We start from the raw sequence: 13,981 nt of genomic DNA, 5'->3' as shown, positions 1-13,981 counted from the left end.
CACAAGTAGCAAGGACAAACACTAAAAAACAAGACAGAAGTGACAGCAGCACAAAAAGTGCTCTTCTGTACTTGCTAACACTCACAAACTGTGCAGCTCACAGCTCCACCTGCACTTGAAACACTCAAAAGCACAACACGGAAACAAATGAGCCCAGCCAACCCAACCCTCCCAAATGGAAAAACAAAGCAGCCTTCAACGTTTTCTCAGGACAAATCTCCATCGAGAGCCACAACTGCTGCAGGACATAAAGGTTACAGAGAGCCAGGGAAGGAACAAAAAGTGCAAGTCATCTCTCATCTGCAAGCTGACACTCTGCAATGGCACAGGTACAATCAACCAGCCCGGGAAAGCTGGACACTGGGAGTCAGAGGAGGGCTTCTGACCTTTCAAAGAGCAGATCTATCGACCAGCTGCTCCAGAAGCACTGGGGAAAGAAGCACAGAGTTAGTCCCAATGATTGTTCCTGGACAAGTTCATGACCTGCACAAGAAGACTGTCTTCAGCAGCAGGGAACTGGGCTTGATGACCCATGGAGTTCCTTCCTCCCAGTCACTCAGCAACCTGAATTCATGGTGGGCCATAGGTGCCCAAACACAGCACAAACACGAGGTCATTCCCAAAAGGACAGCAGGGATTGTATCTCCAGATCATGCTAAGCTGACAGATAAGCAGATGAAGAGCTGGCCACTGCAGAAGGGAGGGGAAGAGAGTTGCAGCAAAAAAAAAAAGTCTCATATCCAGTGAAAATCCAGGGCACAGACTTGGAAAGCAAAGTCTCAGAGACAGGAGGTGGAGATGTCCCCTGAGCACACTGTCCCCAGACACCTCAACCACAACTTTAATTCTAACACAGGTTAGACAGACAGTAAATATGTAATTTGCCCAAGCCTCATCCAGCTGCATCCCTTGCTAGACAGTTCCCAGTCCTCACTGCCCTGCCCAGAGCCAACAGGCAGCAGCACCTGGGTGTCTCTTTCTGCCATTTTTATGCAAGTTGGCCTTCCCTGGCCTTAATCTGGCACCACGTTCCAATTTCCAACCAACTGGCCTAGGTTTAAACCACTGCATCTCTGGCTGTGCCTCAGGCAAGTGCAGAGGTAGGATAAGCCTGAGAGACAACAGTGGCATTTGGCATTTCCATCACAAACAATGGGAAGAGAAAAGCATAGGAATCACTGAGAACTGCACATGAGGCTCCTGCCTTCCCCAAGAGAACAGGGAACCAGGCGAAACCAGGGAGGTGGGGCAGACTTGGGGGCTGGAGAGGAAAATAGTTCCTCTTCTGGAATCATAGAATCACACAACGGTTTGGGTGGGAAGGGACCTTAGAGCCCACCCAGTTCCACCCCCTGCCATGGGTAGGGACACCTTCCACTAGCCCAGGTTGCTCCAAGCCCCGTCCAGCCTGGCCTTGGACACTACCAGGGATCCAGGGGTAGCCACAGCTTCTCTGGGCAACAGGGAAACACAGCTCAGAGTGATAATTTAATGGAGAAGCACCACATTACTGCTTCCTCCCCTCCAGCTCCACATTGCACCTGCACTCTGTGCTGGGCCATCCTGAAAACCATGTGGATCCTTCTGCACACTGATCTGGCAGCCATGCCATGGCTCCTGTTAGGAGATTATACTGTAATTGAAATTATAGGTGTTGAATAACACCTGGGACAATGAAGTGCTACAGATAAAACAGAGCCTGACACCACCACAATCCTCCCCTCTCCTCACCAGAGTAGCTTTACTGGCTCACTGTCTCCATCACAAGTGGCTCCTCTTCAGCTACACCAGTAGAGCTGGAAGTGCAGGATGTGTTCAATTACACAACACCTTGAACCATATTTTCCCAGGAGAACAGTCATTAGAACAGATACAATGGTCGCACTGAGGAATGAGGATACAACGAGGAAAAGGCTTGAGAGGGCTGAAACATAATGCAGTTTGAGGAACAAGCTGCCTTTCTTAGAGCAAAGCCAGCCCTAGCAGGTCATTGGAGGTACCTCCAGCACAGGGAGGGAGCTGGGCTCTCCATCAAGGGCAGTGGCTGCATCCTGAACCCACAATGCCCAAACAGGCAGATGGAGAGGAGGTCAAACTACTGGAGTCACTCTCAAATGCCTTGCAAGACAAATCCAGCTGCCTGAGCCTGTGGTGCTACAGACCCCCAACCTTCCCTCCACCAGCCTCTGCTTCCTTAGACATACAAAGTCAGGCAACAGGAACAAGGCAGTAGCATTTGTAAGACATTTCAAGGCCGAATCAAAACTGACCCAAGAGCAGGAATGTCACATCATCCCTCCCACCACTGAGAACTAGCCATGGTACAGACCTGACCAACACCTCCCTGGGGACAGTCACTACTCAAAGATAAGAGTGTTCAGTCTGGCTTCCCTGACCTCCAGCTGTAAGAGATTCCTGCAGACCTTCTGCTGTGGCTGGACACCAAAGCCACATGGAGACTCCAGCTAGTCCATAGGCACCCAGGCAGACCAGATGGGCCAACACACAGCATGCTGGTGTCCATTTGATCAATCCAAAACCCCAACATGGATCATTAAAACTCAAGGATAACACTATCACACACTGCAAGAGTACCCACCCTGAAGGTCCAAGCTCAGACTGGCTTCCCACCACCTCATCCTGCCTCCACAGCCCAGGCTCTCCATCCCCAGGCTGAAAGCAGCCCAGCCATTTAAGGCACAACACAGCCACCTCTCTGTCCCAGTCCTGGCCTGGGAACTGTCACAGTGGTTACTGCAGGCAAAGCAATGCAGAGTTTTTAAGACCAACTTATTCCCCTGCCCTGGTACTGCCTCAAACACACCCTGGGACAGTCGTGCAGTTTCCATTGCTCAAGATTGCGAGGTCCTGGAAGACCCACAATTTCTCTTCCACTACTACAGTTTCCTCTTCACCACAAGAAAACCAGGGGACACCAGTATCCCTAACCCACACGAGCATGTGGCCTTCACACAGACAGCATGGACAGGGAAACACTCAAAGGAGGAACCAAAACAAGGAAGAACAACAAGAATGAGATGCGTGGGAGACACAAAGCGGGGTAACTGTGCTTACACACCAGAGCAGAGAAGGTCTTCCTTTCAGCCCCTCCCAGCCCAGCCCAGAGCTGAGTCAGAAAAGCCTCTCACCCCACACGGTTCCTGCTCGGTGGGTCCAGTGCCAGGGGTGTGGGGTCAGCCTGGAGTCCCTGGAGCCGGGCGGGCACTGCTGGCACCCGCGGAGCAGCCTGGCAGGGGGACCATGCTAGGAGGTGCCTGCAGGAGCACTGGGAGCACACCAAGCCTGGCAGGAACAGCTGGAGGACAGAGAGGGAAGAAAGGCACGTAAGAATAAATGGCTGCTGAGACTCTGGGCTGATCAGCATCACCCCAGCAAACACAACCAACCTCACATCACTCCGTCAGCATCCACTTGAACTCCAGCTGGCAGAAGGCTCTGTGCTTCCCAGGCAGAGCCTGGGAGCTTGGTCCTGTCTGGAGACACGATGGGACCCACTGCTTTTGGGTCAGCTCAGATTCTTCACTTGTGCTTTCAGAGCCTTTGGCTGTGACTTTATAGTTCTGTGCCCAGCATTGGCCTCACTCTCTCTGACAGTGGCTGCTGCTCAGCATTGTGCTGTGAGCTGGCATCAGAGCAGGAACAGCACCCCGGGAGCACGGCAGGACGGAGCAGGGCAGGAGGGAGCACGGCAGGATCGTGTGGACAAGGACTCTGGACAGCTCTCGACAATTAGCAACAGGGCAGGAGCTCCCGAGGGGCCGGATGTGAGCGCAGCGGTGTCTGGCGGGGCACGCTGCCTGAATGTTCAAATACAGAAACAGATGTTAATTACTCTGCATAGCCAGGACATCATTAGCAGTTACATCTACTGGAAATTCTACAGTACTAATTCCTCTGATTATGCCAAACGTGCCCATCCCACCCCCAGAAGCCATGACGTTCGAGTAGTTGCCTCGGCAAACCTCCCTCCTCCGAGATATTTCCCCTTCCTCCTTCATATTCTCTGCTCTCAAAACGACCTGTTTTAGTGAAATCCATGCTTTAGGAAAGAGCTGTCTCCTTTGGGATGGGCTTTTAGCAGATGGAGGCAACAAGAACCCTTGTCCATAAGTGTCTGGCTCACCAGCACACTCTCACTTCCTCTGTTTGAGGCTGGGGAGGGAGCACAAAAATAAGGATTCAGCCAGAACAATGAGATCACTGAGTCTCTTTGGGACCATGGCAGAAGCACCAAGAGCAACAGATCCTGTTCTGCTCCCTCACCTTGCCCACTGTCCCCACAGCCACACCATCAGGTGCAGCACAGTGCCCCTGGCGTAGGTCACAGTGAACTCACAAAGAGCGTTTCTCTTCCAGCACTCTCCACCACTGAGAATTCCAGGCAGTGGGGAAAAGATGTCCTGTGGCGAACACCTGGACACGGGCTGGTAATGGAACCAGACCAGGACAGGGAGGATGAGACAGAGCGGGCAAGAGACGCCACTCAGGGACCAGTAAAAAGTAAATAAGGGACTGATTCATGTTCAAAAGGACCTTTTAGCCCAAGGGTCTGTGCAGCACTGGCTACAAAGAGAATTCCAGCCCACAGCATCTCCAAGGTACTCAGTGGAAAGGCTCAAGGCTTAAAGCTAATGAGGGAGTGAGACCAACGCCAGAGGACAGAGCACCCCACAAGTGCCACATCAGTGTGTGTGACACCACGTCATTTTCCTTGTAGGACACATGTTCACGTAACTATGGAGTAGGAAGGGAAAGCTCTGAGCACCCGGCAGCTTAACACAAAGCCTCTGGGCTGTGCTGGAATTCCAAAAACTGCCCCAGCTCTGCCTGCTGCCTGACTCTGCAGGCAGGAGACCGAGAGAGGCAAGCTGGAGAGCAAGACCTTGACCACGTCAGTGCTGCAGGCTCTGTGGAGAGCAGGGCTGCCACAGGGGAGGACACAGCCCGGCACACGAGGACCCTCATGCCGTGCTCCCATTTCCAAGGACCAGCACAAACACAGGGGAGTTCCCTTGCTACCCCAACAAAGCTGTCCAGAGTTACCTTCTCTGCAAACCTCTTTGTTACAGGAGCAGAACACAACCCAAGCTGGGAAGCTGCCCACGATATCCTCAGTAAACCAAAATCACCTGGGCCGGGACTGGGAACAAGATGGTGAAGAGGAAACGTTGGTGCCATAGGAAGCACCACGTCAGAAATGCAGCTGGGTGGCATCACAGAGAGGACAACAGCTTTTGTAAGGTCTCAGTCTCTATTTCAGCAAAGTGGGTGTGCATTGATAACCCTGCAGCTTTGGCAAGGGCTGCCAATGCCAGAGCTGGGGCAGGACACCAGCACTGTGCCCTGACATGGTGCCATTGTCACCCTCCCCTGACGCTGAGCCTGCTCGGGCCCACAGCGTTTCCTCAGCACCCTCCTTGCTATAAAAGGGGCTGCACTGCAGGAACAGAGAAGCTCTTTCTTTTTTTATGAACACACATTAGAGTTCACACCGTTGGCAGAGCACGGAGGCACGACTTTGTGGGGGAACAGAGATATGGTTCCAACACTAGTTTTAATGTGCAAGCCTAAAGACTCGGCTTCAGTTTTTAGAAATCAAACTTGATCATCTCAAGCTGGCAAAAATAGCCCCATGTTCCCTCGAGTTATTTTCTTTTCAAATAGGCAGGGTACAGCACAATAGGAAATATCAGCAGTTATGTATTCAACCTCCAGAAACCCAACGGGCCAATTCCAGCAACCCACAGCAGCTTTCCAACCCTCCCTGATCTATTTGCTGGAGTTAGAGTGAAAAGCAGGCTGCCCCCGAGCCATTCAGCAAACTCCACGTCCCGCTAATTACATCAATATAAATGTATTATCTTGGCTGTCAAACATGGGCTGCCTGAACAGGACAACGCTCTGCCATGGAAATGCAGGAAAACAATTGCTCTTTCTGCTGGTGACACATTTCTCTGGATCTTATTTCCTTGCCAGGGCTCCCCCTTCCCCCTTCTGCCCAGGCACCAGGGCGGTAGTATTTTTTTTTCCAGAGCAAGAGGAAATGGCACACAAAAATCATCCTCATCTTTTAAGTGACTGAAGATGAGCAGATTTTGGGAACACCACTGGCACTTCCCATCAGCCGTCCTGACACGGGGAAGTGAGCCGTGAGGGCAAGAGTTAAATGTTTCTCCTGAGCAAGCAGCAGCCCTTCTGCCTCTCTTGGCTTCCTCAGCTGCCATCGCTAAATGTGTCAACACTCCAAACAGCAAATGTGACAGAAATTCGGAGTAGCCTGTTCCTCTCTGCCCAGCTCAGGGACAGTGGCCTGGAGAGGGCTGTGCACTCAGGAAGGGTCCAACAGATACCACCAAGGTTGAGGCAGATCCAGGAGGCTCCCAGGGAGCAGGCAGGCAGCTCACCTCGCTCCCAAGAGTGGGATTATGACGGAAAATGAGGAGGAAGCCACTGACTCACCTGTCCCTCCCGCGTAAGCAGCTTTCCCAAGGAAGGCTGCACTGTGCCTGACCTTGCTCAGAGCCCCACGTTCCAAATGGGCTGCTCACAAGATTCCTCCCAGTTCTGGGCACTTGGAGAGAGCCACTGCAGCAGGACACTGGGCTGGCACACACTTTACAAATCCGTCTTCTCTCCCCCTGCCCACAGTTCTGACCACAGGCAGCCACTGCCCCTCACTCCAGCCTCCCCCTGCTTCATGAAGACCCTCACTCGGAGAAATGCCACAGGGTCTGGTCCTTCCCAGACCCCTCTGCTCACAGGCAGGGGCAGAACGAAGCCAGAAACAAACAAGCCTGGATTCAGATGAGGCAGGAAGAGGAAAAAAGCATTTCTCCCACTTGCATCTCACCTGGGAGCAGATGATGTTCCCACCAGAGGACATCAGCACAACCGTGGCTGCACACGGGGAGGGGAGAGATTGAGTCTCTTACCAGATCTCATGTGCAACCACTGCAAATTTGGAAAGCTCCCACAGAACCTCTGGGACAGAGGTGAGCACGTTTTCCACAAGATAAAGCCAATAGCACTCAGCTGGCTGAGGGAACACCAACAGCATTCAGCTTTGGCCACTTCCCTCTGCAAAGCCAGCAGTATTCCGAGCAAAGATAAGGGTGTCTGGTGGACAGCCCAGGAGAGCAGAGGGCAATCAGCCTCATGAGGGCATCCAGGCTCCTCCACGGGGTCACCCAGCCCTTCCGCTCCTCTGAGGCAGCTCCGAGTCTGGGCATGACACCCGACCTTTTTAATGTGCAACTTTAGCAGTTTTGGTTTGTTTTTCAGGATTTATTCCAATTCAGGAGACACTGTGCCTGGCCCATGCCTTGGGTTCCCTCACGCACCAAGTCACCAGGCTCCAGGAGGCTGCTCTCCCTCCTGCCAAAGCAACGGGGCTTAGCAAAGTCACATCCAACCTTCAAAGGCCTCTGCAGCCCTCCAGCCCCTCCCGAGGAAGGGAGCACTGTTGGGTCTTGCCTTCTGCCTTCAACTGTTAAAGCCTTGGACACAAACAGAAGCTGATGCAACTTTAAACAAGTTAGTATCCCCACGTACATAAAATCAGGCTAATTTGAATCCTGCCTCTGACATGTTCCTCAGGCAGAGCTCAGTCCTGCTCTGGCTCAGTCAGGGGCACAAGCCAGACTGTTCGGCAGTGGGTCTCAAAAAATGGCCACACAAAAGCCACCGGGAGGCTCACAGTGCCACAGGAGGCTGAGATATCACCGTGGGTCTGCTCCAGTTTAGGGAGGAGCACAGCCCTGAAGCACAAGTCCCTGCGAGTCCCAGGTGACAAAGTGCAAAGTGTGGCAAGATCTCTGCGTTCAGAGCCAAGGGGCCACAGTCTGGGATGTGCACCCCCCTCCTCTGCATCTCAGCGCCTTCCAAACGCATTCCTGGTCTCTATCAGCTCCTGACCCACCCACAGCAGTGCAGTACATCCCACACCAGTGCCCCAGGCCACAGGCAGCGAGCACTTCCCAGATAACCTTCTGTCCGACCCTGAGAACCCACCCAGCCGTATCCCGGGCCTAGGGAGCACCGAGCACTGAGATTCCCATCTGAAGAAACGCTTGGAGGAAACAGGATGACATTTCAAACACAACACTCACATTATTTTATCCCCCCTCACCAGATGACCACCTCAGCTGTTTCCTGATGCCTGGGGGAGATGTACCCCAGATGCAGGAGCAAGGAGGGAAGAGAGAAGCTCAGCAAATGGAGAGGTTGGCCAGCACAGAGCCTCTTCCATCCTCCGTGAGACTTCTACACCCAGGACCTGGAGGCTGACATGCTTCACCTGCAGCTGAGCTGATGTGCATCAAAATTCAGGAGTCTTGATGAGGCACCAGGACCCCAACAGCCTCAGGATGTTCAAGACCCAAGTATAAGAGCAGCCAACTGATTCTAAACGGCAAACTCGCAAAAGAAACTGCACAAAACCCTGCTCAGCCCCCAGCAGGGGGGTCTAACCGGGAGGTGAGAATACAGACCTGAAGGACAGGCAGCCCTGGGTACTGGGGGCTCTGCTGCGGTCCTGCCTGGAGCAGGCACCCAGCAGTGCCCTAAACCAGCTCCCCTGCCCAGCAGAGCCCCAAGCCAGCTCCCCTGCCCAGCAGTGCCCTAAACCAGCTCCCCTGCCCAGCAGAGCCCCAGGCCGGGCTCCCGTGCCCGAGGGTAGAACCGGGAGCTCATCTCTCCCTGCCCCGAGTGCAGGGCGAGGGCAAGTCGGGCATCGCAGCCTAAACGCGGGGAATCACGAAGCCTCCCCCGTCCCCCCGCGGCCGCTGCGGGACCCTCGAGCCCTGTGATGCCCCTCCGGGTGTGCGGCCGCGCTGGGGCGCGAGGGGGGCCCCGCAGCCCCCAGGTCACCCCGAACCCCCGCGGAAGGGGGTTCCTTCACCCCGACCCCGCCCGCCCCCCGCGGGCCGCCCCGGCCTCCAGCCCCGGCTCGGGCCCACCGGCAACAGGTGTGGCAGGGCGGCCGGGCCCGGCCGACCCCCGGCCGGGCGAGCCCCGGGGGACTCCGGCGCGGGCAGAGCCGCGGCCCGCGGGGCTGCGCCGGGAGGCCCCGGGCGGGCGGCCCGGCCCCGCTCCCCCCGCACCGCCGCTCACCTGGGGATGGAGGGGCCGCTCCGCGCCCCGGCCCGGCGCGTTCCCCGGGCGGAGCAGCCGCACGGCCCGGCCCGGCCCCCGCCCGCCCGCCCGCCCTACGCTGCCGCCGTGGCGCAGCGCCCCGGCCCGGCCGCGGGCGAGCGGCGCGGACACAGCGCAGGGACCGTCGTGAATAGCGCGGCGGGACTACGAGCCCCGAGGGGCGCCGCGCGCAGGAAGCGGAAGGCGGAGGCCGAGCGGGGCCCCGGGAGCGGCGGGTCGGGGCTGGGGGGCCGGGGGGGCCCGGAGGGGGGTCCCGGGCGGGCGGGGGTGGCGGAAGGAGGCGGTAGGGGGGGGCGGCGGGAGCCGAGGAGCGGGCGAGGACTACAACTCCCAGAGTGCTCCGCGGCCGCGGGGGGAGAGCGCCGCCCCCCGGCCCGGAGGTCGCAGCGCAGGCGGCGCTGCCCTGAGGGGCGGCGGGACCGGCCGAGGGGCCCGGGGGTCTCGGGGGATCCCGCAGCGTCCCGCGGCTCGGGTCGGGAAGGCAGCTGCGCGGCCCCGAGCCCGCACACGGAGGGTCCGAGCGCCCGGAGGGTCCCCAAGCGCTGCCCCAGGAGGTGCCGCCGTGAGGGGAGGGAGGATCCCGGGATGCGGAGAGCGGAGCCCGGGGCTGAGCGAACCCGGGAGGAGCCGCCGCGCCCGGTAATTACAGCGCTTAATGACCTGGCGGCACATCAAGCGAGCCGGGAGCTGGCAGGAGCTGTCGGCGCTGCGGGCGATGGGCGGCCGGGGCTCGGCGAGGAACGGCGGGGAGCCGGGAGCGGCGCTGGGAGGGCGGCTCGGAGCATCCCGGCCCTGCCAGGATCTTCCCCCCCGTGAGCCGCAACTCTCGGGCTACATCCATCCACAGACATCCCAACGCCGAGCTACATCCCCTCACAGACATCCCAACCCAGAGCTACATTCCCCCACGGGCAGCCCAAGGCCAGACTCGCTGGTTTAAGAAGTACCTTCAAACCATCCTGCCCCACGGAGATGAAAACTGGGAGCAGCTCCTGCAGCACCTGCCAAGCTCAGGGTGCTCCTGTCCTGGAGTCACAGGTGGAAATCGGGAGGGGGTCTCAGATGTGACTCAGCCCAGCTGGCCCAGCACACCCTGATATGAAATAATTGGTCGTTGTTCCAGCAAAAGCAGCACCATTTATGCCACCAACCTTGGAGAGGGGATTAAAGGCTGCTAAGCAAAACAGGACAGCTCCTAAACAGGAGAAGTGTTCTCTTTAGGCTGTTGGAGCCTGTGTGGGCAGTTGAGGGGTGCTGAGATAGCCAATGTTCAGGGCACCTGTAGAGATGATGCAGGGACCAAAAGCTGAGTGGAGACCTTTGGCTTCCCTTCATCTCTCTGTAAGATGGAACTGCCAGTCTTATCGACACGTTTATTTGCAGGCAGATCTTTTCCAGAGGCTGCAGAAGCATCTCTGCCTTTGTTCTCCAGGGTGGGCCAGGGCAGGGGCAGCCCCACACTGCCCTTGCTCACTGGGGAGATTCCTGGACTGGGGCAGCTGAGGGGCTTGATGCTCCCCCAGTGCCCAGCCTGTGCCTGAGGGAAGCACAGGACAAGTATCCCAGCCCTGCATGGGCAGGTCAGCACCCCAAAATCATGGAATATCCCGAGCTGGAAGGGACTCACAAGGACCACAAGTCCAACTCCTGCACAGGACACCCCAACCATCCCAACATGGCTGGTGGGGCTCCTCTGCCTATTATGGTGTAAAACGTGTTGGGATCCCCTGGGAAAAGGGGGACGTTGGGCTTAACAGGATGCACTGACTCCATCACGGTGGGTGTTTGAGTAAGACCTGTCACCAGCCACACCATGGAGTGTTAGTGTGGGCACGCGGTGACACCTCTGGACACCACGGTGTCCCTGCACTCTGGTGCCAGTGAGGTACCCCAGGGTGGCCACACAGCTCAGCCACAGAGACCTGCTGGGTGATTTCATCCCTGAGCTCTTCAGCCTCACTGAGCAGCAGTTGGATCCTCAGAGCACCCGAAATGCCTCTGCACACCTGTGTGTGGGCAGTTGAGTTCAGCCCCGTCTGTCATGCACAGGATTATTGATGAGTGTGAGCAGTGGGACTGCACAGCCCTGAGGGGAAGGAGAAGGAGGAGGAGGAGGAGGGGAGTCACTGCAGTTTGTGTGGGCTTTGACATCACATCTACAGGGCATGACACAAACAGCTGCTGACACCCAGCTCTGCTGGCAGGATGGGGGAGATCCTGGCTGGAATTATATCACCAGCATGGCCCTGGGTATCTGGAGAATAAATGTAAAAGGTTAACTTTGCTTAGTTGGGAAGTGATTTGATGTAGTAGATGATGTCAGTGTGTCCTGTTGGGAATCACAGTCATGGAATGGTTTGGGTTGTAAGGGATCTTAAAGCCTGTCATGCCATGGGCAGGGACACCTTCCACTAGCCCAGGTTGCTCCAAGCCCCATCCAGCCTGGCCTTGGACACTTCCAGGGATTCAGGGGCAGCCACAGCTTCTCTGGGCAACCTGTGCCAGGGCCTCACCACCCTGACAGCCAACAATTCCTTCCCAATATCCCATCTAACCCTGCCCTCTGGCAGTGGGAAGTCATTCCCCCTTGTCCTGTCCCAACAGGCCCTTGTCCCAAGTCCCTCTCCAGCTCTCCTGGAGCCCCTTTAGGCCCTGGAAGGGGCTCTGAGGTCTCCCTGGAGCCTTCTCTTCTCCAGGTGAACACCCCCAGCTCTTCCAGCCAGTCAGAAAGTCATTCCTGGGAATGACTGTGCTGTAGAACTGAGAGCCTGGCTGAAGGCAAGGGGAATGTCATCCCTGCTCTGCCCTGAGCAAACTTCATCACAGAAAACAATCATTTTCAGGCACTGTAACTCCACACTGTTTCCCTGCTCCTCCTCCCCCTGCCATGCCTCCTAAAAGGACTCATTCCATGTTTTTTCCTGGAGCTGGCTGGCCTGTGGCTGCCTGGGCCATCCTGAGCCTTTTTTGATGATACAAACCTTGCATTCCTCCAGCTGCAAAGATTCTCCACCCACCACAACTTTCCACCATAGAGAGGAGCATCAGCCACTTCTCCAGTGCCTCAGACTTGCACAGGCAGGACCCAACAAGTAAGGCCATGTGGATCCTCATGGATTATGGATGTGAATCCTCATAGGTTGTGGATGTGGATCCTCATAGACTGTGGGTGTGAATCCTCATGGATTGCACTGTATGTCAGTGTAGGCAGCTCTATATCTCTGCAGTAAGTGAGCTCGCCTGGCCCTGACTGTGAGCTCTGTGCCATGGGACACCCTGTGGGGTGGGGGAGGCTGGGAGCTGACCTGGAGCACACCCAGCTGGCCAAGCACAGGGACACACGCCCAGGGTCGGCAGGGACTGGAGGATGCACAAGGACACTTCCCATTGTGCTCTGGCAGCCAGTGCTGGAGCCAGCAGCTCCTGCCTGAGGCACCTCAGGTGAGAGGGAGGAAAGGTTGGTGTGTTCCACATCCCAAGGGTCTTCCAGTCCTCATTTCCCAAGACATGAAGCTTGGATGAATGCTTCTCTTCATCCTCATCTCTGCTCCAACTCCACCCTGCCATGGGACTGGCAAGTGGTTCCTTCCTGGTGCCTGCCCTCAACACACCTATTTTCAGCCTGAGGAGCGAGGAGGTCCTGATGGCTCTCAAAGGGCAGGACAGAAAGTCATATGATCCATCACCTACTTGGGAGGAAGTCTTCCTCCACGAGTCCTTGAGCTGTTGCAATGGAAGGCTTTTTGCAGCAAGGCAGGTGCAAAGAAAGGTAACTCTTGACTAAATATATAATATATATGTATTACATAAGAGTGGTGAGGCCCTGGCACAGGTTGCCCAGAGAAGCTGTGGCTGCCCCTGGATCTTTGGAAGTGTCCAAGGTCAGGTTGGACAGGGCTTGGGGCAACCTGGGCTAGTGGAAGGTGTCCCTGGAGATGATCTTTAAGGTCCCTTCCAACCCAAACCAGTCTGTGACTCTGGGATTATCTATGTGTGTATCTAGAACTGAGCAGTGATATTTTTTTAGCCAGAAGGGACCTCAAAAGGAAGTGGAAGATGTACTGCATGTACCTGTGTGCAACACAGAGGACATTTGAGGGAACAGTATTGTACAAACCCAGAAGAGTTTTGCTTTCATTGTCACATTTATCACACATTTAGCACAAGGGAAGTAAGACACAGAATTTGAGAGGAATAGTTTTCCATTGCAGGGGTCCAGCAGCTGTCACCAACGTGGGGTCTCACAACAGGCAGGTGGTCCTGCTCACTGACTGGCACGTGCTGTCACCTTCAGTGGGACAGGTGAGGTGATGGACATGAATGATCCTGCTGTAACTGTGCCAGGACATGTTCCGTGTCCTCTATTTCCTTTAGGGGGGGGTTGGGACACTCAAACCCCTCCCTGTTGGAGGGAGAGGTACCAATCCCCTCACCTCAGGGAGGATTATCTGATCCAAAACACCAAAGTGATCCTTGGGACTGAGTCTGTGGCCTAGAATGGTCACTTGGGCTCCACACTGTAGGGAAGTGGGGGATCGGGGTGGCTCTGGGGTGCTGGAGCTGTGGGGATGTCCATGGGCCTCTGGGGGTATTAGGAATTCCCTGGAGTCCTGGGGGAATTCTCACTAGAGCAGGAGAGTTGTCAGCGCTCCCTGTGAGGAATCTGGGAGCCCTGGGAGTAACAGGGTCTCCTTGGGGGAATCTGGAAGTCCTGGGAGTATCGGGCATCCCTGTGCATGTGGTGTGTCCCCAGGAGGTGTCACAGCCCCCAGTTCCTCCTAAGCACTGCACAGGTGTGCAGGGGCAC

The 13,981-nt window shown here is 56.2% G+C and overlaps 1 protein-coding gene across 6 annotated transcripts in view; it reads right to left on the bottom strand.

Annotated features, from left to right (window-relative positions):
* The window catches only part of CAPN15 (calpain 15), a 59,341-nt gene extending 50,135 nt beyond the window's left edge, over window positions 1-9,206 (bottom strand). For 4 of the 6 annotated variants that reach the window (XM_027737975.2, XM_027737976.2, XM_027737979.2 and 1 more), the window contains exons 1-4: window positions 9,133-9,206; window positions 3,408-3,818; window positions 3,150-3,316; window positions 387-427 (exon numbers count right to left, since the gene is read on the bottom strand). The gene's annotated coding sequence lies outside the window, so the exon portion shown is untranslated. The remainder of the gene's footprint in view (window positions 1-386; window positions 428-3,149; window positions 3,317-3,407; window positions 3,819-9,132) is intronic. The other 2 variants (XM_027737978.2, XM_027737981.2) reach the window with 1 other exon arrangement.
* Window positions 9,207-13,981: the final 4,775 nt, after the last annotated feature.

This window comes from Pipra filicauda, unplaced genomic scaffold (genome assembly GCF_003945595.2).
Source record: "Pipra filicauda isolate LSUMZ 115617 unplaced genomic scaffold, ASM394559v2 scaffold319_size1146426_pilon, whole genome shotgun sequence".
In the NCBI taxonomy this organism is placed as follows: domain Eukaryota; kingdom Metazoa; phylum Chordata; class Aves; order Passeriformes; family Pipridae; genus Pipra; species Pipra filicauda.
The sequence above is the reverse complement of the archived record's forward strand: the minus strand, read 5'-3'. Positions and strand labels throughout refer to the sequence as shown.